Genomic DNA, 14,467 nt, shown 5'->3' on the forward strand with positions numbered 1-14,467 from the left:
AAGAATGAAGGCCCATTGGCAGTTGCTCAGGTGGAGCAACCTGTAGAGGGCCACACTCCTAAGTAGATGACGTGCCTTAGACCCTTTTGCCTCTGTTGCAAAAAATAAACGTAAAAGTAAAAAAATATTTATACTCAGAGATATAGGGAAAAACACCCATGACATACTTGTGACACAGCAAAGGGACCAGTTCAAACCTGACTTCAGCTATGAGCGCTTAAAACCCACAAAGCTACCATTGACTTGAGGTAGGTCCTGAATACTTATGGTACTGACCTGAAACTCTCTAGAGGAAGATACTTACAAATATGAGGAGGATATAGAACAATTCCTCAAATTCTATCTGGTAATTACCTAAAAACAAACAACTGAAACAAAGGTCTACAAATTGGTCCAATCCAAAATCTGAAACTAACTAAAAGAATTTATATGACAAATAGATAAAAGGGTGCTGATTAAATTTTATGCCTCTATAATGTAGGTTTTCCATTAACTTTAAAATCTGATTAAATTCACCAATTGGCAAATATTCATGACCTTTATAAATACGAAAGCTCAAAATTCAGTTGTTACCTGGAGATCTCACTATTCTAAAATAAAGTATCCCTTTACTCTTAGAAGAGCTACCAAATATAAAACAGAGGAAAAATAGGTGTGCTTCACCTTAACCATCAGAAGTATCACTTTTCTAAACTCCCTGTAATCCTAGTAAGCATCAACCTAAAATATCCCAGAGGGAGCCTAAATACTGTCAATTAACAAGTCATGAATTAAACAGTGTTTGGCATTTACAATCAGATTTATAAAATGAGACCTCTCCTACCTTATTCCTCAGTTTCCCAGATTTTGGGCCTGAGAAACAGATGATTGAGCAATGAGTTTAACAATGTCCTTTTGAAAAATTCTGTCTCTGGCAGTCAACATCACTCACAAGCTGAGGATGATGAAACGGGGAGCACAGAAACAGGCCAATGATGGAAGAGCCGAGGTCAGTAAGAGTAAAGGGATTTGGTTTTTAGTCTCTTGATTCATCTTTTAGCATTATCATTTCAACCATGGAGAACCTTGACCTTGCTGTAAGGGTACTATTAGCTTGCTGTCATACTTCCAGGAGATTTTGTTTGGATGAGACATGAATCGGTGAGAAGAATATTTTAGGTAGCAAGTGAGATCTGCTGTTGGCTGGAGGAAGGGAGAAGAATGAGAATTCCCAAGAATATTGGGAAAGTGAAGAATTATCAGTTTGAATTTATCTGTACAAAGAGTAATTCTTGAATGAGGGGCCTTAGGCTGTTATAACTTTGTTCTCTGCCTAAAGGCAGGTCATAACATCTGGGGAAATTTATGTTTTTGTTCAGCTGTCCTGTCTGTGATCAAACTTCCTTTATTCTAAATCATTTGAGACTCAGTTTGATAAATTTAAAGTGAAAAACATTTACTTAAAAAATACAGTGCTAAAAGATGTGTACAAAAGAAATAGTTATCTATAGAGTTATAGATAATTATTTATCTATCTAAATCTTACTTATAGAGTAAGATTAAGATCTCTGCTTTAATGCATTCTTTAATTTATTCATAATTTAATAACATTGGGATGCATTTTTATGAAAAAAATTTTACGTTTGTTGTCCATTTCAAAGTTCTAAAGATTAAAATATTAAATGATCTTTTTAGAGTAACTGTTTTTTGATCAATAAGTATTAATAGTAGAACAAATAAAGATTATTTTAAAAAATATGTGTTTAATTTTACAGATAATGTTTCTGAAATAGATAATCTTATTACTTTTGTTTTTGTGTTCTTAAATGACCATATGCACATGATTTGGTTGTTAGTTACTAAAATAATATTTAATTAATGTCTGCTATGTTTCCATGCCAGTAAAAAAATAAAGAGAATATGTGAGGACAGAGGGAGAAGAATATTCAGTAAAATAGCATGATGAACTATGATCTATATTCTCAAAGTACTTCTATATTTTTCCCCTATTTCCTCAGGGATGCCAGATAGTCACAAATAGTGTGCGTACTTTTGTGTAGCCACTATATTTTAATGAAATGTTATTGTCTGTTTTTGTCATATGCCTGTGAACATTGTAAAAACAGATATTATTTATTTCTTCTTTTTGTGTCTCTAATGCTAACTTTGGGCCTGCAAAATGATGGGATCAGCACAGATTTGACAGATAACTGTTTAGCTAATATGAACCAAGAGCCTATAAAGTGAAAACATATAGAAGTATGTAAGAAAGAGGAAATTAAAAAAAATAGTTCACATAGAGTTTTGTTTTCAAAGCATTATTACATTTATCTCCTTTGATAAGGAATAAACATGAGGTCTACATCATTCTGAGCTGGAGAAGCCGCAGCTGCTTCGTAAGTGTGATGTTAGTTTTGAATGTGCATTGAGGGACAGCTGGTGTTGAGAAAAAAGGAAATTACCGTAATGCCAATAATTTCAGCACAGATTGTCATGTGGTTGGGAAAATATTTGATGTGAAGACATTGAGTCCACCTCCTAAAGAATAACAGGATATATTCATGAATGGAAGGATTTGGTAAGATACATGAGAACAGATATAAGACCGCACGACCAATGTTACACAAAGGTACATGAATCAAATAAACAAACAATAAAAGACAAAAAAACTTTACCTTTTCTTACAAACTAATTAATTAGACTAATAATCAAGGCAGTCTGTTAATTGATTCTATGTAACTTATATGATATTATTTTACAACTTAAACACTTTATTTTACCTAAGTCAGTCTCCAAACTACGTTGGAAAAGGTTGAAGACTTATCGCACACACATCTATGTATTCACTCACATATTAGCAGTATACGGGGACTGTTTACTCTGTTAGATGTTATTTTAGACTCTGAGGTTATACTGTTGTGTAAGACAGATACAGTTCTTACGCCCATGGGATTCACAGTTCAGTAGAAGAACCAAAATGTTTTTTAAAATTACACAGATATGTTCCTAACTGTGATTTTGTTTTTCAGAATGCAGTGAGATTTTAAATAAATAGAAGACACTACATTTGAGGTTCACTTATGCTTCAGCAAAGGCTTTCCAGAAGAAGAGACATTAAGCAAAAACCTGAAGTAGAACATGTTTTAGACAGGTGAAGTTGAAGAGAATGTGTGTGACAGTCTGGAAATGAGGATATTCTGAGTGTGTTCAACAGAGTGAATGCCAAAGTAAATTACAATGAAGATAGTTGAGGTGGCTTGAGAGGACCTTAGAGAGGTAGGTAGCAAATAGATCATACAGGGAGATGAAGCATATGCAAATAATCTCTCTATTCTAAGCCTTTAATAATACTCTGGCCACTGCCTGGAATGCCTTTCCTTTGTTCCTCTGTCTGTGCTAATTCTCCATATGCCTTAATTCGTATTACTAGGAACCTAATCATAGTGGCTAATATTTATTACATGCTTATCATATGCCAGCCTCAGTCTCAGTGTGAATTGTTTCATATATAGCATCTAATTTATTTTCCACCTGTATTATACACAGGAGATTTATTCTTCTTCACAAGAAAGTGATGTGTAGAGATATTCGCTGAATTATTGAAGATTATATGTGAGAGGCAGGTTGGGGATCCAGCTTGTCTAATCCAAAGATTGTTTGATCAGTAAGCCATACTGATTCTTTTAAAAGAAATTTCATTCCACTAATCTATGCTCTCTTTCTATTGTCTTTTTTTTTTCCTTTTTTTTTTTTTTTTTGTGGAGAACGGGGTCTCGCTATATTACCCAGGCAGGTCTCGAACTCCTGGGTTCAAGCTATCCTCCCGCCTCTGCCTCCCTGAGAGCTGGGATTACAGGCGTGAGCCACCGCGCCCGGCCAGGTGCGGTGGCGCGTGCCTGTAGTCCCAGCTACTAGGGAGGCTGAGGCTGGAGGATCGCTTGAGTCCAGGAGTTCTGGGCTGTAGTGTGCTATGCCGATCGGGTGTCCGCACTAAGTTCGGCATCAATATGGTGATGGGGACCTCCCGGGAGCGGGGGACCACCAGGTTGCCTAAGGAGGGGTGAACAGGCCCAGGTCGGAAACGGAGCAGGTCAAAACTCCCGTGCTGATCAGATCTTTCTAAAAATCTAACCAAAACTTGCTATTTTTAGTTTTTCAAATATTTATTGATATGTGTGGTCACAGTATGACCCAGAACCTGGTATTCAGTTCTGCCATGCAGGCATTATAAAAAGAGTACTCACACCAGACAACTTTTGCTAATATAGAAAGCTAGGTTCACAGAAGGCATTCAATTAATATTTTGAGAGTCAATGTCTCAGTGATCAAATCTGAGACTAATCTGTTGTTCATCTTCGTTATGACCATCCAGGGGCACAGTGTGCCTGAGTCCCTTCAGACTAAACTGGGCCACAAAAAGCAGCAAGTGTTTGTTCTAAATATGCCAAAATTCAGTGTTACTCCAGGGACCCCAATGTGCCTCCCAGTGAAGGGAAGAGTGACCCAAGAGTGCGTGGCTCTTCATTTAATACAAATATCCACTGCTGCTCAATTTGCCACCAACCAAATGTAATAACCTTAGGAATAGGTAGAACTCAGAATTCTGATCACCTTTTTCTCTTTCTAGCATGCCCAAATACTCAATAATAATGCCAATTAATTATATATCAATTTATGAATTGGGATAATAGTATTTTGGTTCAAACTTGCTAAAAAATTACAAGTAATTTTGGTGAAATTCTCCAAGCTGTAGTTTGGTTATCATTATTGTCAAGGGAGAATCTATTACATGTTAACAAATTCTTAAATAAAGGAGCTCTTTCAAATAAAAAATCATATTTATTAGAGTAATAGAAAGGATTTAACCATTAATTAATAATATCTGGAGACTCCTGAATTGATATTTTCCTTCAGTTCTTGGAATGGCTTATAAACAAGGAACCTTAATTAACAGAAACACATGGTATATAGTTTCCTGTCTATTATCATTGGTATGGAGTGAACACAAGGAGGAAAATCCTTAGTTTATTCAAAAGCACAGTTCTCTGAACTGAGATGATGGTAATTTATATCAGGTGAGGAATATTTAAGAGAAGATAATTTAACATTTGAAGTCCCCCCAAACAGGTCTTCCATTAAATATAGAATAAATATTGTCCAGACAATTGGTTCTATGCACCACCAATACATAGTTATTTAAAAACCGCTTTACTTTTAGTGTACTTGTGGACATATTCTGGTCTTCTGAATTTCTTTCATTTTTTATACTGAAGTGTTTACTTGCCTACTTTTCCACTTACAACTCTTATAGTATAGATTTTTTATATCTAAATATTAGAGTAACAATATCATAGTCTTCTTTCATGAACAAAATATAAACACTTTAAAAATTGTCTATTTTGTGAGGTCATTATATTAGTAACACACATTGAAATCTGAGTTCTCTGCAGGTATTAGGTATTAGGGTTAGAGTAACACAAGTTTGCAGTTCTCAACCACTAAACTGCCTTGCCTGCAGCTACAATATGTAGCAGTTTGAGGGATGAAACACATACACATACCTGACTGGCTATTATTGTCTCTGTATTTGTGCAATGAGATAAAGTTCTTAGGGCTTTTTTGGCTATTTGAATGATGAATATGGTTCCTCTGATATGGTTGTTGCATCATTCACTATTTCTCGGAGAGTCGCATTTATGTATAACTTTTCTAAATCTAGCTTGGCTTGGTTAACTTTTACTCTTGTCCTCTTTGTGTTGTACTCTTTCCCCTCTATCTAGAGAAACAAGGTCAAGGCATGTTCTCCGATGCTTGTTCATTAACAACTCTGCGGGTGATGCTCCTAGAGAGGTCTGATGTGTTGTGTGATGTTCTCACACAAACTATGTTAATTTTTGATCAGTGATTATGAGTTTAATTGTGTTGAGGTAGCTAGAGGTTTGTTAAATGGACGTTACTTCAAAAAGGTAAGTTGAAGCAGCAAATGTTAAAACCAAGGAATCCCCCAACTTCTTGCCCTTTATTTTTTGCATGTGAATTCCTGAAAAGAAAGAAAAAAAAGCTTGAGGGTTAATGTGGTATTTATGCAAGGCTGCCAATGTAAGTAGAATTATGTGATTTAATTTTTCACTGGCATGACATTATATATGTATATATATTAGATGTGTATGCATATATAATTTATATTAGATGTATAAAACACATAAGATATACAATAAAATATTAGATATGTATTATGTAGTAGTATATATAAAATATATACATATCTAATAATGCACACATTATATATCATATGTATATAATATATACATATATCTACTATATACAATATATACATATCTATTATATTTATATGCATACATATACATATGTGTATGTGTATGTCTGTGTTTGTGTATTTTTTTGTCTGGCAAGCTCAGTCTTTATAAAGAAGAGTTCGAGGAGGGATGGAGAAGGAAGAGAGTGATTGTATATACATATACTGTCCATGTTTGTTTAGCTAGTAAGAAGCAGAATCTGGATTCAAATTCAAGAAGTCTGACTCCCAACCAGTCACCCAAGTAGGACTGTTTTGAAAACTCCGAGCCTTCTATTTGATATAAATATAGCTCATTGCCATGGAAATAAACACGTGTTTCTTTTTTAAATTAAAAAATATTTTTATTTTGTTTTCAACATTTAGCATTTTTTTGCATCTAAGTTCTAAGTAGCTGCATGTCTGTTTATAACGTGTATGTTTGTTGTTTGTTTTTCTGTTTTGTTTTGTTTCTGTATAGTTTCTTTGTTTGTATCACTGGTAATTTAATCCCTCACGCTATGCTCTCGGATTATGTACAACAAGGCACCTTCTTAGCTTCTTCAAATCCCTTCACTGCAGGCTGCTTTTTTGTGCTTTTTGAAAGAAAAGGAAGAAAAAGATACTGCATTGTCTTAAGATAAAATGATGCCTGTTTCTTCATTTCCTCCTACTCCTTCCTATTATGTTTTGTAGAAAGAATTGCTGAATCTATTGATACGTAATTTTCATTTAATTCTCCAACATCTTATTGCTATTTAAGATGGTTTAAGAAAACTGGCTTAGTATAGCCAAGAAAAATTCTATAGTAACACTTGTCTGTAATTTCTCTATATTTAAATAAAATATCATTTCGATCTTGGAGGTTAGATTTGGCCATTTAAGAATACTAATGTTTTAGTTTTTTTTTTTTTAATTACATGCATTTTCATAGTGTAAACATCGAAGTTTCCTTAGGATATATAGTGAAAAGTCAGTAACTTTACAACCTCTGTTTCAAACCCAACTAGTAATTTAAGTTGTTTTCATAACAAAGAGTTATTATTTATCTTCTAATACTTATAAAAAAAATTTATTTACTCCCCAAACTAAATAGAGTGTTGGTTCTGCAATGAAGTTATGAAGTTACTTTCAATTAAATATGCTGTTTGATTAGAAGAAAAAAAAATCCATCAGATCTCAGCCAAGTTCTTTTGGATGATTATTTTTCTTCAAAATCAAATACACTAAAATTTCCAAACAGTTGCAGTTACAATGTTTCAGTTTCTTTTAAGGTAGCCTGAACTGAGAAATATTAAGCTTTATTTCTAATTTCATAGTTCTATTCAGTAGGAAATAAGTAAATTAGTTTAAAGGACTGATCCATATCAGGAAATCAGAACTGAACAAAGTGTTAATTTATCTACAGATTTTACCAGGCAGATTGCCAATATCCAAGTTCATTAGACAGGTCCTAGGACTAATAAGGACCCTTGGGGGCTACAGTGTGAAATACCTGAGTATATGAGTCAGGTAAAGATTTTAGAAAGTTTGGCTTCTTCTACTCTCCTATTCCCAGGAGTTGAATAGATTGGAGTGGAAAAAATGTGGTCAAAAACTAGTGATTTTGGGTTAGAAGTAGGGCATAAAGGTCCTATTATTGCACTTGGGCAATATTAACTGGATTGCAAGAAACTGTAATATGCAGAAACAGCATAAATCAAGAACTGTCTTTCCCTTAGGGAATACGTTTTGTTAAGCTTAGTGTTCTTGCTACCTGTTTTGTTACCGAAGTTTAATGGACTCTGATGGCCCTAGACTTGAGCTTGGTGCAAGGTGAAAATTGACTTTAAGCAACTGCAACATTGTCCAAATATTTGGTTTTGCATAGACCAGTTTCGGTTCTTGTTTTTGTGTGACTTTGAGGGACTCTTTGAGAAATCCAAGGACAAGGTGCCATTTCTCAGGACAGTCTTATTAGGGCCGTCTTTAGTATTGCCTGAAATTAGAAATTCAGACAGTAAGTGCATGAACTAGTTTAAAGAGAGAGAGGGAGGGAGACAGCGAGAGTGTGAAAGCGAGAACCGTAAGGAAAATGGCATTTATTAAGGCCCCACCATTCACAATGCATGATGCTAAAGCCTGACAGTGCACCGTGCTAGAGACTGAAGAGACATTAAAAAAAAAAAAAAAAAAAAAAAAAAAAAAAGAGGCAGAGTTCCTGCTATCAGGTTCTTAAAATTTTCTTTTTTTGGTTACATTCTTGATTGGATTTTTTCACTAAATGTATGGCCCCATTTAAAATAAATTTAAAAAAATAAGTGAAGAAAAAATGAAGGAAGAATGGAAGAGAGGGAGGATAGGAAATGAAAGAAACAAAGCCAAGTAAGAGATGCGTCTGCTACAGACCTGCAAGCTGGCTGTGCTTGCAGAAGACAGTTGACATATTCTTGCTTGGCTCACATCTTCTGTTTACCTTTGAGCATAGAATAAAGAATAGAAAGAAAACGCTTTTCTTTTTTTTTGCACAATGAACTTTCAACAAATCAGGAGAGTATATTGGTAATTCAGAGAAGTAGCAATTCTCATTAAATCTGTTTTTAATTGAATTATCATGCCCTTAAAATTATATGATAGATTATTATCTTCAGTAGTATTAGTTTAAGTAAGAATTATATACAACCAAATATCAGTGAGGCTAATTCTCTGAGACTATAAGAGAACCAAGTCAATATCCCCATAGCTACATCATATTGATCATTTATTTGATTTAAGAAGAAAGAAGACAAATATGTTAGTGAAAGGGAGACAAATGAGTATGTGCCTGGCCAATTCCTGACTCATTTACAAAGGAAGCTAATATAGCTCTCTTACTCATTTTATGGGAAATATGATAGATCTGATTATATAATTTATGCTTCCTTTCAGACTTCCTACACCCCACTAATTGTCTCTTCCTTTCTTTTCTCCACTTTTTGCTCAGGTATTTGGCAGTTATTGCACTTTTTTGGATCTTTTTTTAAGGATGTTACTATCAATCTTTCACCTACATCTAAATGACATACCTCTGAAGAAGATTCCATTTTTAGCCTTAATATTTGCAAATTACTTGAGAGGTAATATGAGGGAAAAAAATTAAGTATTCACCCACATATGTCACTGTAGCTTTAACATTTTACTTAAAATTGCATAATCAAAGCCTATCACTATATTTTCCTGCATAGTCTTAAAACTAGCAAATTGATTGCTTTAAATGGATTTTTCTTTATCTTGGAGCTTTGGTACAATAAATTATTTTAAGTAATGTTAATTTTGACTGGAATTGTAAATCATCATTTTCTAAGTGAAATACATTTTAAAACTTTAGTTTTATATTTCAGGATTCATACATAATATTCTAAAGTTCCTGGTATGAACAAAGACACACACACACGCACACACACACTCTTGAAACTGTGTAGACATCAAAGTGTGCTTTAAAAATTTAAGTGTAAATTAACTCAAAATATATAGATTAAATCTCTTTGAAATACATTTGTGTTTAAAATTTAATGTTAGTAATGCTTAGCTTGAAGGTGTCTTGGGTTTTGCTTAGTAAAAACATTTGAATTATCTTATTGAACTGAACTTAGTGTTTTTCACTAGAAATGAATATGCAGCTATAACTTAACTTCTAAATTCATTGAAATGAATGCATAGTTAACACACGTTTCTAAGAAACTCATAAGAAATGTAATTTATATATTTGAGGAAGGTTTTCTAGACCACTGCTTCTCAAAGTTCATTGTACATATATGAATTGTCTGGGGATTTCGATAAAAGCAAAATCTAATTTTATATGTGTGGGATAGGACCTGAAATTCTGCATTCCTAACAGGCTCCAACATGATGCTGCTGCTGATGTTCCATGAACCGTGCTTTGAATAGCAAGAGTCTAGTTCACAGGCCACATGGGAAAGGTGTATTTGTTTCCATGTCTTGAAACTTCAAGGAAAATTCTTTAAAATAGTATATGTATTATATATTATAATTCTTCCCTTCTAGATTTCCATCAGAAAGCTGTAGATATGCTATCTGCTGAAAGGCTAGAAGCAACGTAGGCACATGGAGATGTCTAACTTCTCTGTACCTCATTATTTTATTTTTAGTTTTCAAAAATATAGGGTTAATCTGATGCTGAGTTTTGAACTTGGGAGGCAGTTGACTAGTACAATTACAACTGCTGTCAGATATGGGCATAGGCTCCAACTTCAACTAACTATATATGTAACAGTAGTAAATATGAATATTAATTCAGCAAAGTCAAAGAAGGCTTCTTAAATAATCATTGTATTGAGATCTGAAAAATGCACAAAATTGCTGTATATATAGGTAGTTATATATAATTATATAACTATATAGCTAACTCTCTCTTCCTATATATATATATATATATATATATGGTTTATATATAAATATAAAATTTATGTATATATGTAGTTCCAAGATACATGTTCAGGATGTGCAGGTTTGTTACATAGGACCAATTAGCTATATTTAAGCCAGCGTAAACACTGAGAGTCACACTAGTGGTTCCAGCCAAATTAGAAATAGAGTTCACAAGTTACTATCTCAATAAGATTAAACTTGACAGGTATGATGGGAAATTTGCTTTGACAGAATAAGCTTTGGAACTTTGTGATGAATCACAGTCATAATCATTCTTACAGTACATAAAATCATTTTAATAGGTATGTTAAGTATGAATTTATAATTAATATGGACAATTTTTATATTTCCTGTCTTATTTTTTAATTTCCTAAAGAGGAGACAGACACATATAGATCTTTATATAAGGATTCTTGGTAAGAATGGTGAAAAATCTCCTTTATCATACCAAACAAAAAGACAATTTGTTCAATAAATGTATTTAATTATAAAATCTTCATTTGTTAAGAATGATTAATTTCAAAATCAAATTAATGAAGACATGCTTGGTCTTTTACCTAGAATTTGTGAAGTGGTGCTGTGCATTAAAAAGCGGAGACACAGTTTGCCTAATTAGTAGGTTAAGCAATGAATTTTAGTTCAGTATGACTGTATTTAAGAAAACTCTCTACACTATATAAATAAGGACTAATAAGTAGAACTTCTGAGAATTATTTCATATGTGAATATAAGTATTGTTAACTTGGGGCTATAATGAGATATCACTCAAGAATTCAGAAATAAGTGAAGTATAACAGCTCTTTGAGAGATTAACTGTTAAATAATGACAGTAGAGCAGAGCGGAAATATACACGTCACTGGAAAGAGAAAGAATACTTTCAAGGCCTATGTGACTTAACTGTTTCCTGAATAAATGTATTAATATACCTGGTAAAAGAATAATACGTTCATCAGGGAAGTTGGTCAGTGGTAAAATCATAGATAAACGAAAGTAACACCTATAAACTTTAGCAGCACCCATCCAGATATTTCTCTTGGATGGAGTTTTGATCAATAACCTGAACCCTCTGTACACATTATCCTTCCTCTCTCCTTCTCCCCTGTATCCATCTCATTATTCTCCTACCCATCTTGTTCATGAAGCTCTCTTAACTGTGAGATGGATGATGAGATACTCTTCTAGCTTGATGCCACTGAACATTTAATACACCCAACTCCTTGTTTTGTTTTAATTCCTTGCAAAATAAGCAAATTTTATATTGTTTCCCCTTGCAGATCTCATTAAAACAGAAAGTGCACAAATCTCATGGATTTGAAGATTTCAGCCCTTGTGATAAATTTTATTATTTATTATAAAATAATAAATAGTTATTACAATGTACTGTGTGGGAAATCTAGATTAGGTGCTAGGCTTTGAATACCTGGATGGGGCTAAATACATGAAGTATGTTTAACTTTCTTCTACAAGTTGGACAATATACATAGACACACACACATATATATGTATACATATTATATATATATTTAAGAAATGCAATTAAAAATATTATTTTTTTTAAAAATGTCATACTAGCTCCTTGTATAAGCCTTTTAAAAACTTTTTTATAAAATTAATAGAAAATAGTAGGTAACTCTTTGTAAAGAGCAAATTACTGTTGCTAAGTTACTTTAATCCAAAGTATAAATACAGAGATGGGAACTGAGAAAGAAGTGGGATAGGTCTATGTTCTTCTATTTTAAAAATGATGTTAGTTATAGTAGAATGATTTATAATGCATAGCTATGTTTATTGCAGCACTTTTCACAAGAGCAAAGACTTGGAACCAATGCAAATGCCCATCAATGATAGACTGGATAAAGAAAATGTGGCACATATACCTCATGGAATACTATGCAGCCATAAAAAGGGATGAGTTCATGTCCTTTGCAGGGATGTGGATGAAACGGGAAACCATCATTCTCAGGAAACTAACACAGAAACAGAAAACCAAACACTGCATGCTCTCACTCATAAGTGGGAGTTGAACAATGAGAATACGTGGACACAGGGGAGGGGAACATCCCACACCAGGGCCTGTCTGGGGGTTGGGGGCGAGAGGTGGGATAGCATTAGGAGAAATAACTAATGTACATGAGGTTGATTGGTGCAGCAAACCACCATGGCATTTGTATACCTATGTAACAAACCTGCATGTTCTGCACCAGTATCCCAGAACTTAAAGTATAATTTAAAAAAAAAGAAAAAAAAAGAAAAAGAAAAAAAAGATGTCAATTCTCAAAGATTAGTATAACCTTCCCTCTTCTGATCCTTGTTTTCAAGGTCTTAGAATAAATAAGATACGCTGGGAAGACATAAAGAATGTTCACTCTGTCACGTACTTTTCTAATTCAACATTTGCTTTTTCTTTCTCTTACTCTGAGATGGAATGACAAATGTAAAGAAGATAGCATATGGTTTTCTGGTCACAGACTGGTAGGATCCCCAATATTCATCCTAGTATGTTATACATTTTTTTTCTTCCTTTTTCCTCATACTGCATCAGTGCTTTAGAAGTAGGGTAAAATTAAGCAAATAGAAAGTGGAAAGCTAATTTGTAATTGGTTGTGTAAGTGTCCTTCACTTCGTTGCATCATATTCTACAATTTCAACGAATATTATTAAAGTATTAATGTATGTCTGGTATAGAAATAGATCCTGGGGACTTATAGTCTCCAAAACTTTCCAGGTTTTGCTTTCATGAAGTTTTCAGTTTAGTAAAGATGACAAAAGTATATTCAGGAGTCAGCCATATGTAAAAAGTGCCAATAGAGATGACTATGTACTTTGTACAATAGAGATGAATAGTTTTAGAATGAATATTAATTCAGTGAAGTCAAGGAAGACTTCTTAAATGATCATTGAATTGAGATCTGAAAAATGTATAGAATTATTAGTTGTAAGTAAGGAGAAAACAGCAATCATTTCATTCCGTATATGCAAAGAGCATGTGACAAGAGTGAGCATAGCTTAAAAGAGATTAGCGGAAAGCCATAGTGGCTGAAGTCATGTGTGCAAAAGTGAAAGTTGTATAAGATCTGGACAGGCTGACCTGGAATTGACATTTCAAGGCTTTTCTGACATTTTTAAGAGTCTTGTACATTATCCTAAGCTAAATGGAACTCCTTAAAAGGAGGACGCAAGATGGACAGTTATGCAATGATTGCACCCTCTAGGTGAGAGATAAAGCTGACAATACAGCTATGTTAGTACAATTTTTTTTTTTCTAAGAAAGGATGGCATTTTGGACAGAAATAGGTTCTAAACAAGGAAGTTAGTCCTCAGCTATTGGTTCTGGGTTTGGTCCTATAGGCAAGAAACAATATCGTTTACTTTTTGAAACTAGGATGGTTTCCAGAGAACTGACCATAATTAATACTTCTGCCAGGATCACAGACAAAAACTGACAGTTTCCTGGACAACTTGGGAAACATGGTCTTGCCACCAGAAGAGATTCCAAGGATGCTCTCTAAATTGAGCAAGAAAGACTTAAAAAATATGAATTGCTTGAAATCGTTGCTGGTGAAGAGTCTTCTATCATGTAAAGAATTCACTGGTATTCACTGGTGGCTTTTAGTCCCTGAATTGACATCAGAGCATCAGTGATTTTTATTTTCCATTAGCTAATGTTTTATCATAGGACTGTCCTTGGGAAAGCTTGTGTGAATCATTGCAGTACTATACAGGCACTTTCTAGTCAATCTCTTTGTTTTTGCAGGTATCATGGGAAGTTGGGTTTGGCTACCATG

At 33.8% G+C, this 14,467-nt stretch overlaps 1 long non-coding RNA gene across 1 annotated transcript in view; it reads left to right on the forward strand.

Annotated features, from left to right (window-relative positions):
• Window positions 1-8,486: 8,486 nt before the first annotated feature.
• The window catches only part of LOC105485515 (uncharacterized), a 28,466-nt gene continuing 22,485 nt past the window's right edge, over window positions 8,487-14,467 (forward strand). Inside the window, exons 1-2 of the long non-coding RNA XR_989614.3 lie at window positions 8,487-9,369; window positions 10,131-10,212. This is a non-coding gene — a long non-coding RNA (uncharacterized lncRNA). The remainder of the gene's footprint in view (window positions 9,370-10,130; window positions 10,213-14,467) is intronic.

Source organism: Macaca nemestrina, chromosome 2 (assembly GCF_043159975.1).
Source record: "Macaca nemestrina isolate mMacNem1 chromosome 2, mMacNem.hap1, whole genome shotgun sequence".
NCBI classification, from domain to species: Eukaryota; Metazoa; Chordata; class Mammalia; order Primates; family Cercopithecidae; genus Macaca; species Macaca nemestrina.